We start from the raw sequence: 13110 nt of genomic DNA on the forward strand, positions 1-13110 counted from the left end.
AGTGCCACATCCAGATGCCCCTTGAACACCTCTGGGGTGGTGGCTCCACCACCTCCCCGGGCAACCTATTCCAATGTCTGGCACCCTAACAGTGAATTTTTTCTGGTCTAATATCCAATCTGAATCTCTCCACTGGAGGACATTTTCTCTTGTCCTTCTCACTGCAAGCACAGTAGAAGACACTGGCCCTCACCTGACTACACCCTCCTGCCATGTAGTTGTAGACAGTGGCGAGGTTTCTCCTGAGCCTCCTCCTCTTGAAACTAAACCATCTCAGGTCCCTCAGCCATTCCTTGCAAGACATGTTTTTTAGGCCTTTCATGATGCTTGCTGCCCTTTGCTGGACACACTTCAGCACCTCAATGTCATTTTTTAAAGGGAGTGGAAGATTTTCCCAGAGGCGTTCACCTAAGATGGAGGCATCAGTTTCACGAGTCCTGCAGCCACCAGAGCCCTGAACTTCTTTCCGCCACAGCAGGTCAAGCCAGCGCCACGAGCATCAGCAGCGGTGCCTCCTCTGGAGCGAAACCACCCCACCGTCACCGAGGCGACCTGAGGGAACGCCGGGATCCGCTCTCCACGGACACCCACTTGAGGCAGACGAGGCAAACCTTAGCAAGGTTCACCGTGCCCGCGCTGGCAGCCCCGGGGATGCCCCCGACGCCCCGCGCTCGCCCGGCGCCTCCAGCCGGCGCTGCCGGAGGGATGACGCCATGCGGGGGGGCGGTGGGCGAGAAGGGCGCGCGGGCGCTTGTGGGAGAAGGGGGGCGCCGCCATGTCAGGCGGGGCGGGCGGCAAGGAGGGAGGGGAGCGCGGGGCGGGACAGGGGCGGCGGCCGCAGCCGCAGCAGCAGCAGCCGGGGCGGTGGTGGCGGCTGCCGGCAGCTGTCAGCGCCCGCTCCGCCGGCGCCGATCGCCGCGGCCCTGCCAGCGCCTTGCGGGAAGCACTGAGTGCGCCGCGGTGCTGACTCGCTTCTTTCTCGCCTTCCCTCCCTCTCTCCGGTCCTCTGTCGCCCCCCAAAAACCCTTTTCCTTCCTCCCTTTCGCCCGCCCATCGCTGACATCCTCCTCCGGCCGCCTCCCCGCCCCGGGCTGCGCGGCCCCCGCCGCCCCAGCGAGCGCTGCGCACATCGCCCGAGCTGCAGCACCGAGCGGTGAGCGAGGGGAGCCGCCCGGGCCGGGGCCGGCGGGCCGGGACCGGGACCGGGACCGGGACCGGGGCCGGGACCGGGACCGGGGCGTGTGTATCGGGGTGCGGGTGCGTGGGGTGTTCAATTCCTCTCCCTTTTTATCCGCCGCTGCGCAAACAACAAAAGGCGGCGCGGGCCGCCCGGTCCCCCCGCAGTGCCGCCGCTGACAGCCGGCCCCGTCCTTGCCCGCGCCCAGGGCGGGGAGGGTTTTGGGGAAGCTGTTTTCAGGCGTTTTGTCAGTTGCGCTCAGCGCTCGGCTGCGGGCAGGGGTACGTGCCTGGGGATGGGGATGGCCTCGGCTTTGTCCCCGTTTCCTCTGCCGGCTCCCCTCGGTGCTGCGGCGGGCGCCGCCCTGGGAGGGAGCGGGCAGAGCGGGCTGAGGAGGCTTCGGCCTGCGGCTCGGGGCGTGCGGCGCTTTGTCTGCGCCCCCCCGGCTCTGGGGCTGTGCCGCTGCCGCTTGGGAGCTGGTGGGAGGCGAGGCGAGGACAGGTCTGCTTTGAGCTTTGTACATAGTGACCGGGTTTATACAGTGTAGGTCACCTGCCGTAGTCGGAGGCGATTCATAGACTTAGGTCTTGCCCGGATTTCTGCACCTCAAAAATAAGGAAAGCATTGGTTAGAAACACCAGTTTATTCTTGTAAAAGTACATAATTCATTTAATTGATAACTAACTGTATCTTTAGAGCAGAGGTTGATTAGAAAGACACTTTAAAACCTTACTCAATTTGCTTTCGTCTTTTTGGTAGTTCTAAGTAACGAGATGCCAGATTTGTAGATCTGCATAGCAGTTGTATGTAATCAGAAGGAAACTTCTTGACACTTTATTGAATTCTGTGTTCTAGGCATATTGAAGCACATTTTAATGGCCAAGGTGGCATCACCTAGTGTGATGAATACGGCTTTTTGAAGGTAGCTAAATCAATGATGGTGTTCTTATTCCTTTTTCTTTCTTTTTTTTTTTTTTTTTGTCGTGTTAGTGATTTGCGTTAATGGATATGATGTAAAAGCAGTATCAGTACTCAAAATACTGGTCATGAAGTCAGAATACAGACTCAGAAAACCAAACCGGCTAGGAAAAAGCAAAAGTCTGTTTTTCTAGTTTGCTTTGAACAGCAAAATTGTGACCCAGTGTCATTCATCTAGCATGCTTTCATGGTTACACATAAAAATACAAGAAACTAATCCAGTTAAAATAAATTTTTAGCTGTTTTGTGCGTGGCAGAAGTTTTAACAATTGCTCTGCAAAGTAATTGTCTCTTTCACTTCCACTTTTGCATTTGCTCATCACTTAAATAGGAAACTTATGCACAAAGAGTGTCCATTGGAAAAAGAGGAAGAGGAACCTTTGAGATTTTAGACAACTTAGCATTTGGATTAAAAAAATGCCCAACAAAACTGAAAGCAACACCTTTTAGAATGCACAGTTGATTTAAAACTCTTTTGGGAAATAGCTTTATTTTAAGTGAGTATGAATTCCAAAGCTTCAGCGAAATATGATAGAGGATGTTATAACCCTAGGGTTACAGATACAATTGAAAGTCACACATTCAGCTTTAACTGGCAGCAGAGAGAAAGCTGATCCATCTGGTGAGGCTGTGCAGAGGACTTTGTAAGTCACCTGCACAATTACTTTTGTGACCACATGGTTTAGGAGGACCTTTTCCATGAAATTAGAGCAGCTATGGAGAACTCTAGCAGTTCATTTAGGTAGGCATTTCACATAATGCAGAAGCCAGTGGGTAAAAGCAGGGGATTTAAATTGTCTGTTCCTGAAACTCGCTCATCAATGCAGTATCACTTCTGCATCATGTTGCAGTTAACGTTTGGCAACCTTCACGTTTCTGAAGGATGATGATGGAGCTGGACAGTTCCAGTAATCAGAAATTCTAACAGCAATTTGAGCATAGATTCCCTTCACTTACTACCATATAGAACTAAAAAAGAGAATAAAGTTGCCCCCCCAAAGGACCTGTGAAATAATCTCATGAATTGTTTGTCAAATTCCTATGATACAGTTAGTAATGCCTTATTAATGGAAACAGATTCCTTTAAAAGGTCTGTGTTTGACAACAGAGGAATCACATACATAATTTTTAATTAGATATGCAGGAGTCCCAAACACAATCTGATTTTTTTTGACATAAAACAAAATACACTGTACAGATATTTAAGGCATATAAGGACAATTACTGCTTTGTGTGTTTATTGAGAACTTGCCATGCTAATGTCAGAAACCTCACACTCATATAGTGCTCATACAGTACACATCTCTCTCTCTCTGTATCTTTTTGTGTATGCACACATACCTACATATGTCTCTCATTTAATTGGGAGTTTGGGGAAATACTGTAGCCTTATATTCACTTCAGAGTCCCTTTAATGCAGCTTCTGTTTGTCTTGAAATGTGGCTTGTGGAGTTACTCTTTCATCTCTTCTTCTGTTTGACTTCTTTGGCAGACGTGCAATTGGATTTACTCTGGGATTAATAGCATCTCTCCAGCTGCATAGCTCATGATTATTTTAAAACTCAATTCAGTATACAAATACTTGTAAAATAAAGTTTTTATAACAGGAGTGAAAAATGCAGAAATTTGGGTAAATTTGTAAATAAGCAAAGTGGACTTTTGTATTCAGTGTTGAAGAGCAGAGTAGCAGATAGTGATGGGCACAAGCATGCTAGGTCTAGTTAAATTAACATCCTTTGTAGTCAGTGTGCCTCCAGGGTGTTGTTCAGTATGACACAACTGTTGTAAAAATGGACCAATTCCATCATGATCTCAATAAAGTGGGTAGCCACAGGCTTTCTGTTAATTCAGCCTTCATGATATTTCATGTTTCCAAAGTATTTCTGATTGTTTTACAAGAACACAGTATTTACCTTGACCAAAGGTATGACCAAAGTTTAGAAAAACATTTCGATGTTAACTCTGATTTTCCTTCAAGCAGAAGCATGACAAACATAGTGTCTAAGACATGTTTGTTGTACTCACATATCTGTCAGAGAAACCTTGTTCACTCTAAAAAGAATCCTATTTGATTTCCAAATAGAACTGGTTGTAGTAGTTATCCTGAGTCAGAGTCAGCTTGAGGTGTTTTTGAGGTAATAAAGTCTTCCCAGTATTTTAGTGAAAAAATTTCCTTTCTGAAAGTAGGATGTAGAAGACAGTGTGGTTCCTTTGAAAAGCTACTAAATAAATGCCAGACCAGAAAAAGGTGCCCTTTTTCTGACTTGGATTTGCTGAGATATTTGTTGTCGTCATCTTCCGGGATTTAAATTGGGCACTTCATTACGAGGATTAGAGCCAGAATTGCAGATGCTTTCAGTAATACAGGAATTACTTCCAGAGGGTTTTATGTGAGGTGTTTTGTAGTCATCAGGCATGAGATGACACTATACATGGGGCTCTTTTATGCTAGACAATTAACATAGTTAATAATGAGAGGCCATACTGAAAGGGCAAGCATGAGGATGAAGGGTGTACGTATGCTTCTAGTACCCATAATATGTTTGGGAATGTGAACAAAGAATGAACACTAAAGCACAGTTAACGTTAGAGATTCTAATTTCTTTAAATGTGTAGGCAGTCTCTGATAGTTGAGAGTTTCTTCAGATTCAGTCAGCTAAGAAAACAGATGCAAGTAATAGTATCTGTGTGTTGATTTAATCACTGTTTGTTTCTTTGACTCCAGCTTATCTCCCAGGGATGCTGCTATTTAACTGCAGGCAGAAACAATCTTTACTCTGGAAGCTGTATTTTGGCGTTTGGCATGTATGTAGAATTAAAATGAATTTAGTTTGTCAAATAATTATTGTTGGTCATGTTTCTTGCTCGAAACAAGGAAGCAGGGGATCATGCCATCTTATATTTCCAGTATGCTTTCCCTCTATTGTTTGCTTAAATGGACATATTTTGTACATGGCTTCTCAATATCAAGTCTTCCTTACAAATGAAAGCAGTGAAATATCTTTTGTGGGTAGACTTAAAAGTGAGGAGTTTCGTATTTTGATTATTTTGTAAATACTCATCATAAACCAAATTCATCATATTTAGATTTTCTTTCTGGGATTATGTCAGAAATGTAGCTAACTTTATTAAATTTTAAAGTGCTAGAAAAAAGGATATCACCAATCTAGTGAGTTATACTGGCTTCCTTATATATCTGTAGGGTTGGCGTGGTGGCTAATTATATTACATGTACTGTGATGTACCCCAGTAAACGATTTGAAAAGTTAACACTGCACCTATTAATGTTCAGAAGTTCAAGAAATGTCTGACATAAACCAACTTTTTGTTATTACTTAAAATGTTATATCTACAAGTTAGTCTTTTTAAAGGACAATACATATATATTTTCAGGGTTACCAGATAAATGATTTTCATTCTTACCTGTGTTTGTATGTAGTAGTTAAGTAGTTAATGTTAACAAAAAATTAAGATTACTGGTAGTGTGCTATGATTCAAACTTGTGTGCTGTTCCACAGTGCAGAGGGTGGTGGTTTTAAGCTCTGTAAAGGATTGCAGTAACTGCATTCCTGCACCATATCTTGAGTTTGCCCCTTCCAGCTGACAGTAGCTGATGGATTTGCAAACAATGTCATACAGATTATGGAGTGGCAGGGAGGAGCAGGGTGTGTGTTGGTGTGGTTCTGCTGCTTTATTTTGGTTTTCTGAATAGAATATTGTTTTAAGATTAAGTGCTTTTCTGGATGTTCCTTTATCAAACAGTGTCAGCCTGAATAGTGTGGGAAAGCCACAGCTCTGCCTTTCTCTTCTGGCTTGAGCAGCTTCCATTTCAGAGAGGCTGCTGTTACTCTGTCATCCCTCCTGTCTTTGCCACCAGTGGATTTTAGCATATCCTCATCTTTAATGTTTCATTTCTTCATGTCCTTAAACTGGATGTTCCACCCTGCTCTCCCCCAGCTCCCAATCACATTTAGGGTGTGTTTAAAGGGAGAAGGGTTGATGGAAGAAGTGGATTCATCTCTCCCCCACAGTGGCAGAGTGTAGTCAGATTAATGCAACTAGTGGGATGGTAATCTGTCAGGACATAGGGGAGGTTATAGTTTTGAACTAGGAGGGGGACTACAACCTCCTGTAATGCTTCTGTTGACAGAATAGGACTGTATAATTGATCTCTGAGGATGTAATGTTCTTCCATCTCAGTGCTGGTTTATGTAGTTCCACGGTCCTGCTGCTTGTTCCCCATCCTTGTTTTATCAACACAGTTTGCTGTATGGCAGCCTGAGGAAAGTGTGTTTTGGTTGTGTTTATGGCCTGAACCTTTTATCTTTTCTGTCTCCTCACCTCTTATGGAAAAATAATCCAGTAAAAGCCACATATCTGTATTTTGATTTATTATGGACAGGGATATGAATGAAATATATGACTGGGTGAGGAGCATCACCAGGTTATTATGTCTAGCCATAGCCTTGGTGAGTGAAAGAATGCTCATGGTCTGGTGTTTGCAGGAAGCCAGAAGATTCAGTGGCTGTTTCTGTCTCTAAATTCCTCTCAACATAGAGAGCAATAATGTGTAGAAAATAAAAGAATGTGCTTTTGCTTATATTTACCATTTCCCTGGATGTAGTGCCCAATTCAGTGTAGTAGCATTCAGAATAATGAATATTACTGTATTGAAACACAGAGGGGGGTGCAGAAGTCTTGATGATGTTTGGCAGTGTGTTAGCTTACATGATAGTAACCGAGAGCTCTTGCTAGAGGTATAAGGGAGTGAATCCTCAGAAAAGCATGTTAATTCTGAGGAGTGATGTATTTTGGGAAGATTGGGTGTGTGTACCTGAGGACTATGCCTGTGGTAGGGCAGAATTGTGTTTAACAGGGAGGATGTAATAAAACTGCTTCATAAGATTCTGGTCTGGGAGGATTCTGGAACACATGACACTGGTCCTTGGTTGGCACTCCCAAGGGCCTAAGAAGTTGTACAGAGAGAATATGTAGTGCATTCTTATGGTAGCCAGATGTCCTAATTTTTAAAGAATTTGTTATCCATTCTATACCTTTTGAAAAGACAAGAGGTACCAAGGTAACTTTGTCTCAGAGTCTCAGTAATTTGCTGTTACTTAACTACATCTCCTTTCCATTTTTTAGAAAACAGATAAAGGCAGATTAATGAATCAATTACTTTGCTTTTAAGTACTTTTTATTCAGTTAGTATCAATTTCTCTCCCAGGAGTTTTAAGTAAAATCATACCCTGCATGTTGATTTTAGAACACACTTAAAATACTGCTGTTGGGATACATTGTTTAATGAAAGAATAAATTTTTGGATTTGGAATTTGTGCTGAATGCAGGTGGAAAGATGCACAGCCCATTTTTGAAAGCAGCAGTTGGTGGGCTTTGAATTACAATGACTGCTTGTACTTTGTGTGACCATTGAATCTTGATTCACACCCATTTGTTAGGATAACAAATAGCTTGAAAATATGCTTGCTGACTTCCATTTTTTATTTTCCCTTTTTGTCTTGCAGCCTGCAGTCTGGCTGCACATGGAGCAGTGCTTGCAAGCACATGATATGGTGCTTTTAATGGCATGGTTGTTTTAGGAGGCCACTGTTCTGCCATCCTCGGGTGGGGGATGCTTTCAAAACAGATTATCCCAGTGAGATGGTTTAAAAAATAATATTCAGATGAAACTTCTAGCTTCTGTGTTTATTTTTCACTTAGTATGTGCTCTTGTTCTGTGTCAGTCCACCAGAAGAGCGGTGTCCTGCAGCAGGGTGGGGAGAGCTGTCACGCGAGTGGTGTGACCACAGCGAGGATTTCAGGAGTCCCAAAGGGACAGTCTGTGCCCAGTACTAGCTAAGATAAATCAGGAATGTGAAATATCACTGGAGAGGGGGTTAGAGCTGTGGTTTGGTCCTCAGGTGTGAGTGCACAGAGTGTAAAGGTGCCTTTGCGAGGGTTGGGTTAGTGCCTGCTCTACTGCTCAGCCCCTCCTGACCCAAGAGAGTTCAGAACATCAGAATAAGGTCTCCAGATTATGGGGTACTTAACAAGGAAATTATTTCCAACCTTACAGCTAAGTCAGCTTTCTGCAGTTGTAGGTAAGAAACAGTGAGTGGTATGCAGTTTTTCTAGATGGTTGTATCATTTGCTGTGCTTTCTGTAAACTTAAATATGCAAGGTATAAAAAGGAATTATTCTCATAACTGGTAGTTGCCATTGAAAGTATTGATTGTGATGTAATATTGAATGAGTTAGCATTAATTCTTTCTCAATATTAAGGATTATGCCCGAAGAGTTTAATTGTGCAACTTTTTCTGTAGTCTATTTGCAAGAACTGGGTTGTTGGTTTTGCATTACTTTATTGGAAGGATAAGCTGGAGAAAATATTTTCCCTAAAGCTTGAAGGAGGACTGCACAGTTTGTGCATCTTAATGTAAACTATTAAATAGTTTCAAAACCCAGTGTAAGGATTTGCTAAACCTAAAGGCTGTTGTATGCTGAAACAATATCAGTGAATGTTCCTTTTATGTCTGCAGAAGAAATTGCTTTTTTTTTCAGTCCAAAGAACCCTTCTCTTCAATGTCATCAAGCATGCAAGAGCATTGGTAGTCAGTACTCACAGTGAATTGTCAGCAGAGTTTCCCACATTGGTCCAATGATTTGAGGCAAGCTGTGGCCTTCTCTGTCCTTCCTGAATGCATTTTCTAGATGTTTATGGGTGTGCTATAAAAAGTAGATTTGGTTAAGATAATAGATCTGATGTTAGTAAGTACAAGCTGATAGCATTTTTAATGTATTTTGGAAGACTGATTTGATGGGAACATTACTGTGCTTCTACCTAAGTGCTATTTAGAGATTAGATAAATAGATAACATAAATGGATGCTTACTTTGATTAGTCAATAAAGCAGTTCTTGTACAAAAATAACAATGTAAAATGAAAGAACTAGAGTCAAGCTGAAGAAATGCTTTCTCTACACTATTGGCAGCTATAAATGACAAGACAGGTAGCTTTTGATGTTGCTGAAGTTCCTCTATTACTCTATGTAGCCTAACCCTAATCCAGTCTCAAAGTCTCTTACACCAGCCAGAACCAGCCTTATCAAGACATTTATCGAAATTCATTGAACACCTGGTTGCACAAGGTAGCCAGTCCAGGAAGAGCCAAGTGCCATTTTCACACAGAAATCAATGTGGATTCTTGGAATATTGAGGGGAAAAACTGTGCAATTCACTAGTGATGATGGATCTGTTAGTCAGACTTTCTTGACAGTATTTATTTAAAAACACAGTCAAAATTTCTTTTCAGTCTACTTGAAGTAGATAATTTGTGAAGCATGTCTTTGTTACTACGAAATACTGAACTACCATACAATTTTTGAACAATTAGCTTAGTTTTTTCCTGATGTATCTTTGATTCTTGTGACAAGACTTTTTAATTATTAAGGGTAATTATAACTACTTTTTTAGTCTTTACACCTCTGATGCATTTAAGTAAGTGTATTCTGTCTTCATGTAACTGCTTTTAATACAGTCATCATGATTTTGTTAAAGGGATCCAGTGAGGTGGCTTTGTTGCTGTATACAGAAGGCAAATCTCCTGTGGCCTTAACTGATGTGTTGTGTCAGTGTTTTAGGGAGGGAAAAATGCTCTCCTTTCTCAAGATCCATTGGTGGCATTCTGCTTGGAAGTGTTTATTAGTGTTCACAGAAGCTGAGGAAGTGCTCGCTTTGAAGGAGACCAGCAGACGCTGCTTCTGTTGACACAACAGTGGTACAGAAGATAGACAACTCCCTTGCTTCAAGGGTTTGGAGATTTGCAGTCTGTCTGCCTTCAGAGATTTCATGGACATAAATTAAAAAACGTCAGCATTAGATTTGGGCCAACACTGCAAACAGCAGAAGAGGGTTGTGCTCAGTTTTATTATTCTGAAACAGAAGGGGGTTTGGTTTCTGCCACAGGGCTGTTTCAGATTTGAGTAAGGAAGTTATATACCACCAGCATGTAACAGATGATAGCAGCCTCAGTTAACAAAGAGTTTATAAGCTGTAGCTTCTTGAAAGTCTGCTTTTAGTGTAGCTCCTCTGGGCTCCTGACTGGGGCTGTGGAACTGCCCTAGACACACACATGCCTGTCAGATTTCTTTTGCACTTGCTTCAGCTTTGACAAAGAGTAATCTTTGATGTGATTGCATAGAAGGGTCTTAATAGTTATCCAGTTTCATTTTAAATCTGGGATATCAGGAGGGCTTGGGAATGTTTGTGTTGGAAGGGACTTTAAAGATCACCCAGATCCTTCCACACAGAGAATGAATTTTTCTCTTACATGCTTACAATATATCCAGATCGATTGTAGTATCTGTCACTTCTCAGAGAACCTACAGTGATTTTAGGATATGTTGCAATTCTGTGTTTCAATCACTGTATTTTTAGGCCTTTGCAAAGGTAAAATGCAGTTGGTGAGATATGGAAGAAAGAGGATACTTTCCCTTGATTCCTTTCACACAAATCATTGGAATAGGCATAAGAATGTGTAGGAGGCACACATTGTGTCTGGGGGTCTCAGTCTACTGCAGGATGTGAACAGGAAGAGCAAGATGGGATTTGGCCTGCAGCATTATGGAATTCCAGATATGTTTGAGTCTAAAAGGGATTTTGGAATTAGATGGGCAGGTCATCTGGCTTGTCTGCAGTTAAAAGGATACAGATCTGCTGTATCATGATAATTGAAATGCTAGCTAGTAGCCAGTGTTTATTCAGTGCAGTACGGTCAAGGGATTGACACCATAATCTTTTCTTTAAGAGGAGGAATAATCCGTGCAGTTAAAGAATGCTTTTATGTCACTGAATACTTCTGTACTGTATACAGATTTTTAACTCGACTATTTCAGCAGGAAGTAACAATTTTCATGAAAATAGTTTGCTTACTACAGAAGAAGGCAAAGGGCTGAAATAACTCAAGGCATTTTTCCCAGTTGTCTTTGAAATGTGCAAAAGTATTTTTTCAAAATAGTATTAAATTTGTTTCCTTTAAGAATCCAGGTATGATTGCTAAGAAAGTGTTCATTAGTGTTGAAATAGCATGCTACAGAAATCTAAATCAAAGAACTCTGCAGCAGAGCAAATCTTCATAGCTTGTACTTTCTCAGCAGTGCAAATCATCTTAGCTTGTGCTTTCTCAAAGAGAATTGTCAGCATCACCCTTGCTAAGGGCTTTATAGGAGCTATTTTTGCTATCGTGTCTTTTTTTTTAGCAAATATGGTTTGTTAGTGTGCGTTTCTCCGTAACAACTTCTTCGTCTTCCAAAGAATCTGACGATCTCCTCTGAAAGGCACAATTTTTAATTTTTTTAATAGCAGGCCACAACATCAAAAGATGCCAAGATTTATTAAGGTAGATGTACAGTGGCCACGTTCTTCAGCTAAACAAGTACATAATCCTCTTCACTTAAATATAGTTTAATGCAATGCATGAGCTTATTGGTAGCCATTGGAGTTTCCTAGAGGCTGACAGGGTGTTTTTCAGAGGTGGATGCTGCTGTGATGCAGGGGTAGAAGGTGAGGGCACACAGCCTCTTCCCACTGCTGCCATGTGGAGAGTAGGCTGCTCCTGGCAGTCCTAACAGCCTTGTTGGAGATGTGGAAATTTCTGCCAGTGTTCAAGGGGTTTTTTGTGTTTTACACTTTTTAGTCAGTCTGTTCTTTATTTATTATTTGCTTATTATTAATATCCTGTGCATTTCTTCAGAAACCTCTGGGCTTGCCTTTAGAAATGCCAAAACTTTGCAAAGGTTGAGTGTTTGTCCAGTTTACTTACCAACACAGATACTTTGTGACGTTAAGGCTGTAGGTCAAATTCCAAATATAATTCTGAGCTTTTCTTGGGATATGTGCCCTTGACATTAAAGGACTACTGATGTCCTTTTTACAGTATTTACCTAGCATACCTTCACTTAAAACCAAGTGGTAGGGCAGACTTTTACATTCAGGGCCAGCTCTGAATGGAAGGCTGGCAGGAGGAGCACAGTAAGATTTTTTTTTAAAATTCAGATGCTTACTAGCTGGAAATCGGTAGAAAAAGTGACTCCCCTTAGAGAGGGGGAGCTTCTCTGTAGCTTAATACTGCTTGCTAGGTCATGTGCAACTCCATCCTCTTACCTGCTTCTGGTGAGTGATTTGCAGCCCCCAGTGTGTGCTGCTGTTTTGCCTGTGAGTTATTTTGGAGGTGGCTGTGTGCCTGGTGCTGCGTGCTGCAGGTGCTGCCTTTGGAAAGGCGAGGCGGTGCAGAGGTGCAGCAGTGCTCTGTTTATAGAACTGGGTCAGCCAGCGTGCCTCGAGTCTGACCTCCACCAGGACACTGTTTGCAGGTGCAGTTCCACATTTTCTATTCTGTGCAGAGTCAAATATAGATGATGAGAAGAGTGATGACTAGCACTGGCAGGGAAGCTGCAGTCCTGAATATGTCAAGAGGGAAAAGCTACTTTCCTCTGGGAGTTCAGAGATCATGTGATGGAACAATATTCCTGAGAATAAGGGATCATTTTAAGTAAAAGGAAGGCAAACCAGACAAAAAGAGAAAGATTATAAATATTCCTTATGGGAATATGACTTGTGACAGCAGAAATAGTCTCACAAGTAAAGAGAAATTTAACATCTTAAATTTGAAAAAACAACAGGTAATCACAGTTCTTTTAAACTTGGAGACTCTGACTGAAAACCATAACAGAATGTAGTCCAAATTGAGTGTTTGTTATCCGAGTGCTTTTACAAATACCTTTCTCAGCATATGAAAGGCATCCGTAGTGATTCATCCTTGTCATTTCTGCAGTCGCTGAGCTGCCTGCAGGAGGGGTGCGGCTGATGCAGTGTTTGACACACTACTCACTCTTTCCCAGACTGTTTTTCATCTCTTGCCTTTGTTACTCAGTTTCGTTTTGTGCTTGGAACAGCCTC

At 42.3% G+C, this 13110-nt stretch overlaps 1 protein-coding gene across 5 annotated transcripts in view; it reads left to right on the plus strand.

Annotated features, from left to right (window-relative positions):
* Positions 1–807: 807 nt before the first annotated feature.
* KLC1 (kinesin light chain 1) overlaps positions 808–13110 on the plus strand; it is a 48348-nt gene continuing 36045 nt past the window's right edge. For 2 of the 5 annotated variants that reach the window (XM_063399449.1, XM_063399452.1), the window contains exon 1: positions 808–1153. The gene's annotated coding sequence lies outside the window, so the exon portion shown is untranslated. The remainder of the gene's footprint in view (positions 1154–13110) is intronic. The other 3 variants (XM_063399451.1, XM_063399448.1, XM_063399450.1) reach the window with 3 other exon arrangements.

Source organism: Prinia subflava, chromosome 5, assembly GCF_021018805.1.
Source record: "Prinia subflava isolate CZ2003 ecotype Zambia chromosome 5, Cam_Psub_1.2, whole genome shotgun sequence".
In the NCBI taxonomy this organism is placed as follows: Eukaryota; Metazoa; Chordata; class Aves; order Passeriformes; family Cisticolidae; genus Prinia; species Prinia subflava.